Source organism: Cicer arietinum, chromosome 3 (assembly GCF_000331145.2).
Source record: "Cicer arietinum cultivar CDC Frontier isolate Library 1 chromosome 3, Cicar.CDCFrontier_v2.0, whole genome shotgun sequence".
NCBI classification, from domain to species: Eukaryota; Viridiplantae; Streptophyta; class Magnoliopsida; order Fabales; family Fabaceae; genus Cicer; species Cicer arietinum.
In genome coordinates this window covers 52,032,791-52,039,879 of record NC_021162.2, presented here as the reverse complement: position 1 = coordinate 52,039,879, position 7,089 = coordinate 52,032,791, and positions in this window count along the sequence as shown.

Here is a 7,089-nt window from a genome sequence, read left to right as displayed (position 1 = left end):
GTATAACTAGTTGTATCAAACAAATTTTTTTAACAACGTTTATGTACTATGCATCGATACACATTTTGTATATATAACACCATTATATATAGTTATCGAATAAACACGTGTTCAAAGCCATTGTCAATTTGTAATCAGTAAACATATGATAGTTTTTGTGTCCTTAGAAAAAAAAAACACTATCGCATCCCTTGTTATTGATAAAGTGATCAAAAATCTAAGTTGAATAAGGATGACTTAAGCACTATTATCATTAAATGGGCCTATATTGTGAATAAAATAAATTTTGTTTTCTTTATAACCAAAATCCTTCTTTAAACACAATAACTTGGGCAGAATGTATGGAACCTCGGAGCAAGCTAAGATACTTTGTATTATAGTTTAATAAAACCACAAGAGCTCTTTTGGTGACCATGGGAGAGAAAAATGAAAAACACGAAGGAAATGAATAAAAAGGAAAAGGAACAAAAAGACTAAGATAACACTAAAAAGTAGAAAACAGTATGGGTGGGAAGAAACAAAAAGACTAAGATACAAAAGAGAGTATGGGTGGGAGCAACAATAAAGAGTTGAAATGAATAAAAAACTAAGATAACAGTTACAACCCAAGATGTAAAAATTACTTGAGCATGCATTTGAAAATTCCCTATTTTCCAATATAAATGTTTACCTACTTCTAGAGTAGATATATCAAAGAATCGATTTAATATGTTGATGGTTACACATGAACTACAAGGTATCCTAATTTACAACATGATTGTGTTGGTTCGTACGGATTCTTTTTTGCAAAAACTATTGGTCAAAGATTCACACTGTTAAGAATATTAATGTTACAAAGAGAAAACCATTACACATGATTAAGTGAGTGCTCTCATTCAATACTTAATGACTTTGGCTAAATTTCCACATTTGAATGCATCAAATTATCTAAATTATATCACTTAATAGCATTTTGACTTTCACTAGCTACTAAAGGTGTGCAAATAACCGAACGTGCGCACAAATTTATAAGCTAGAAGTATGTGATACAAACAAAAAATTCAGTTTTTACAAAGGAAAATCGTTCATATACCATCATGTAAAAGCTATAGAACTTGTCGTATCAAAATTGCACCGTATAACTAGTTGTATCAAACAAATTTTTTTAACAACGTTTATGTACTATGTATCGATACACATTATGTATATATAATCCCATTATATATAATTATCGAATAAACACGTGTTCAAAGCCATTGTCAATTTGTAATCAGTAAACATATGATAGTTTTTGTGTCCTTAGAAAACAAAACACTATCGCATCCCCTGTTATTGATGAAGTGATCAAAAGTCTAAGTTGAATAAGGATGACTTAAGCACTATTATCATTAAATGGGCCTATGTCGTGAATAAAATAAATGTTGTTTTCTTTATAACCAAAATCCTTCTTCGAATGCAATAACTTGGGCAGAATGTATGGAAGCTCGGAGCAAGCTAAGATACTTTGTATTATAGTTTAATGCAACCACAAGAGCTCTTTTGGTGACCATGGGAGAGAAAAATGAAAAACACGAAGGAAATGAATAAAAAGGAAAAGGAACAAAAAGACTAAGATACAAAAGAGAGTATGGGTAGGAGCAACAATAAAGAGTAGAAATGAACAAAAAAACTAAGATAACAGTTACAACCCAAGACGTAAAAAGTACTTGAGCATGCACTTGAAAATCCCCTATTTTCAAATATAAATGTTTACCCACTTCTAGAGTAGATATATCAAAGAATCGGTTTAATATGTTGATGGTTACACATGAAATACAAGGTATCCTAATTTATAACATGATTGTGTTGGTTCGTACGGATTCTTTTTTGCAAAAACTATTGGTCAAAGATTCACACTGTTAAGAATATTAATGTTACAAAGAGAAAACCATTACACATGATTAAGTGAGTGCTCTCATCCAATACTTAATGACTTTGGCTAAATTTCCACATTTGAATGCCTCAAATTATCTAAATTATATCAGTTAATAGCATTTTGACTTTTACTAGCTACTAAAGTTGTGCAAATAACCGAACGTGCGCACAAATTTATAAGATAGAAGTATGTGATACAAACAAAAAATTCAGTTTTTACAAAGGAAAATCGTTCATATACCATCATGCAAAAGCTATAGAATTTGTCGTATCAAAATTGCACCGTATAACTAGTTGTATCAAACAAATTTTTTTAACAACGTTTATGTACTATGCATCGATACACATTTTGTATATATAACACCATTATATATAGTTATCGAATAAACACGTGTTCAAAGCCATTGTCAATTTGTAATCAGTAAACATATGATAGTTTTTGTGTCCTTAGAAAAAAAAAACACTATCGCATCCCTTGTTATTGATAAAGTGATCAAAAATCTAAGTTGAATAAGGATGACTTAAGCACTATTATCATTAAATGGGCCTATGTCGTGAATAAAATAAATGTTGTTTTCTTTATAACCAAAATCCTTCTTTAAACACAATAACTTGGGCAGAATGTATGGAAGCTCGGAGCAAGCTAAGATACTTTGTATTATAGTTTAATAAAACCACAAGAGCTCTTTTGGTGACCATGGGAGAGAAAAATGAAAAACACGAAGGAAATGAATAAAAAGGAAAAGGAACAAAAAGACTAAGATAACACTAAAAAGTAGAAAACAGTATGGGTGGGAAGAAACAAAAAGACTAAGATACAAAAGAGAGTATGGGTGGGAGCAACAATAAAAAAGACTAAGATACAAAATAGAGTATGGGTAGGAGCAACAATAAAGAGTAGAAATGAACAAAAAAACTAAGATAACAGTTACAACCCAAGACGTAAAAAGTACTTGAGCATGCACTTGAAAATCCCCTATTTTCAAATATAAATGTTTACCCACTTCTAGAGTAGATATATCAAAGAATCGGTTTAATATGTTGATGGTTACACATGAAATACAAGGTATCCTAATTTATAACATGATTGTGTTAGTTCGTACGGATTCTTTTTTGCAAAAACTATTGGTCAAAGATTCACACTGTTAAGAATATTAATGTTACAAAGAGAAAACCATTACACATGATTAAGTGAGTGCTCTCATCCAATACTTAATGACTTTGGCTAAATTTCCACATTTGAATGCCTCAAATTATCTAAATTATATCAGTTAATAGCATTTTGACTTTCACTAGCTACTGAAGGTGTGCAAATAACCGAACGTGCGCACAAATTTATAAGATAAAAGTATGTGATACAAACAAAAAATTTAGTTTTTACAAAGGAAAATCGTTCATATACCATCATGCAAAAGCTATAGAATTTGTCGTATCAAAATTGCACCGTATAACTAGTTGTATCAAACAAATTTTTTTAACAACGTTTATGTACTATGCATCGATACACATTTTGTATATATAACACCATTATATATAGTTATCGAATAAACACGTGTTCAAAGCCATTGTCAATTTGTAATCAGTAAACATATGATAGTTTTTGTGTCCTTAGAAAAAAAAAAAGTATCGCATCCCTTGTTATTGATAAAGTGATCACATGCCTAAGTTGAGTAAGGATGTATGAAACACTATTATCATTAAACGGGCCTATATTGTGAATAAAATAAATGTTGTTTTCTTTATAAACAAAATCCTTCTTTAAACACAATAACTTGGGCCGAATGTATGGAACCTAAGATACTTTGTATTATAGATTAATGCAACTACAAGAATTCTTTTGGTGTCATGGGAGAGAAAAATAAAAAAGTAGAAGAAAATGAATAAAAAGATAAAGGAACAAAAAGACAAGATAACACTAAAAAGTAGAAGAGAGTACGGGTGAAAAGAAACAAAAAGACTAAGATACAAAAGAGAGTATGGGTGAAAATAGAAATAAAGAGTAAAAATGAACAAAAAGACTAAGATAAAAGTAACAAACAAGAGGTAATAAATACTTAGCATGCACTTGAAACTCCCCTGTTTGTAATAGAAATGTTTACCTACTTCTAAAATATATCATATAATCGATTTATTATGTTGATGGTTACACATGGACTATAAAGTATCTTAATTTACATACATGATTGTGTTGGTTCGTACTGATTCTTTTTTCCAAAAACAATTGGTCAAAGATTCACTCTGTTAAGAATATTAATGTTACGAATAAAAAACCATTACACATGATTAAGTGAGTGCTCTCATTCAATACTTAATAACTTTGGCTCAATTTCCACGTTTGAATGCATCAACTTGTCTAAATTATGTCACTTAATAGCATATTGGCTTGCACTAGCAATTAAAGGTGCACAGTGTAAATTAATTTGATATTGTTGATGTGATATTATTATCTCTTGATATTGTCGATGTGATATTATTATCTCTATATATAAAAGGAAGCATTAATAATGAATGAATCACTCACTTGATTTGAGGAAGCTGTGGAATTGATGAAATAATTATCGCTACCTCTGGGATTAAATGCTGCACCACCACCTCTATACATCATCATAGGCATATTTTCATCAGCAAATATTCTGAGTTTGTTGAGCTCAGGCAACACAACTTTAGCGAAATGCAAGGTGTTTTCAATAGGCCAATCCTGAACAGCAAGATCAAGCATCTCAGCAAAAGTTCCCTTCTCAATAGATCTTCCAACATGATTCCAAGTGAGTAAATATCAGGTTTGATGCCAAGCATACCAGTTTGCTGGTACTCAGGATCAATGTAACAGAAAGTTCCTGCAGTTGATGTCATGTGGTACTGAGTGACAGTGTCTTGAACAGAAGGAGGAACAAGCCTTGCCAAACCAACATCACCTATCATGTTTGGATGCCTAATCATCTGATTTCAACACTTTGATAGCAACCTGTGTATGATCAAGTTCACACTTGAAAACAGGACCATACCCTCCTTCACCAATCTTGAGTGTGTCTGAAAACCGTTTTGTCACGTCTTCAATTTCCTCAATGCTGGATCTTCCTTCAAAAGGTATTTCACACTTACTCTTATTAGATAATTAATTCTGCGATTTGTAAGAAAAAGAAAGAGGAGGAGGAGGAGTGGAATCAAATGCAATTACGGATTAGAATAGGAATTTTTTTATTTTTTATGTTTTTGTAATTAAATGATGTATTTAAATAAGAAAAATATTTTTTAAAATAGAAAATGTGTTTTTATAAATTAAGAATAATAATAGAATGTAATTAATCCATATAGAATCTTTCTCATCATCTTTTTTGGTTTTTGACACATCATTAAAAATGATATTTCATCAAATATTTGACTAAGATTATGTTTCGGAGACTAAAATCGAAGATAAATAAAATTAAGAGATTATTTTTGTAATTCAATTAAAATAAGAGATTAAAACTACAATTAAACCTTAAAAGTATAAGTATGTCATAACTTTATAGGTTTGATATATATATATATATATATATATATATATATATATATATATATATATATATATATAAAATAATAATTGTAGTGTATATAAATAATTGTCGCACATGTATTTTTGTTTGTGATTTGGGAACATAAACTTTTAGTTTTATGCATTAGTTAAAAATAATATTTAGACAATAGATTACCATTAGTGTAATATAATATTCTTTAAACTCTTATCTAGAAGATATCTATTATACACTAGTAATCAGATGCTCATTATTTTTTTTTAATTAATTGAAATTTGAATACTCATTATTTTTTTTTAATTAATTGAAATTTGAATACTCATTATTTTTTTAATTAATTGAAATTTGAAGTGTGAAGGATAACCTTTTAATTGTTTGATTAATGACAAACATTTAGTATAGTTTATGTTGTTGATAACTCTTATAAATGAGAGGTATGATTACCTTATTCTGAATTGATTTACTTAAATGTTGGTCATTTTGTTGTTTATTGCTGGTAATATTAGGATGAAGTTAGCACTTAGCTTAACTCATACGTGACACTGAAAAGTGTCATTTTTTGTAGAATTTAATGTAGTTGTTAAGCATACAAGAATTATGAGTGACTAATGTTGGACGAAGCTATAACACCATTGTTGCGTATTGTTATTTGAAGATAAAATCAATTCAGTGAGCTAAAGTGAAGGATAAGAGTTTGGACACATGAGCTGACATAAAGTGAATAGGACAAAAATATTGATCTCAGACCCACAGCTGTAATAATACCTTGTAAAGAAGGCAAATAATATTCCTTATTGTTTAATGATAGATTAGACATAAGTAGTCTTAAGGAATCTTTGTTACAAGTAGCTAAAAAGCACACACTTATATTATGTACTCAGTGTTGTAGCTCTGCTCAATTAGTTTAGCCAGCGTAAGTTATTGAAAAAGGACAACACATCTCAATTCTTTTTAAGCATTCAGACCTAGTCTGTTAAGCATTATATCTATTCCTTGCATTCTTAAATACTTGTTTAAGTTGACCCCACTATTGTATCATGTGTGTTATGTGGAGGAGGCCACCTTTGTGAGGAGTGTCTAACAAATCCTATCTTTGTCAACTATGTAGAGAATTTCAATAATAACAACAATCCATACTCTAACACTTACAATCCAGGGTGTAGGAAACCAACAAAGACTTCAAGTTTCTCTTGGATATCAGGCAGCAGGGCAACAAGTGGCTCCTACACAACAACAGTCCTTGGAGGTTATTCTAAAACGCTTTCATGAATGAGACAATCTTTTGTAGGAGAAACAAAGGCTCGAATTCAAGATCAAGGAGTGAGTATTAAGAACTTGGAGAATCAAGTGGAACATATAGCAACAACAATGAGTCAAAGGCCTAGTGGTAGTTCACCCAGTGCCAGCATCCTCTTCTGCAGGAAAAATCATGTCAAGACTATTTCTTTGAGAATGGTATTCACTATGATGGACCAAAAATGCCTCAACAATACTCACAGAATCAGTGTAGCAGAACATTTATGCAACTAAAACGTAGTCAGAGAAACTGACTTAGGAAGCCAATCCATTATGCCCCTACAAATTGTCTTGTTGCGTAAAACGGTAACATTTACCAAATTATATTTTATGTCTAATTATACCATGTAATTAATGTCATCTACATACTAATAATTAATAAAAA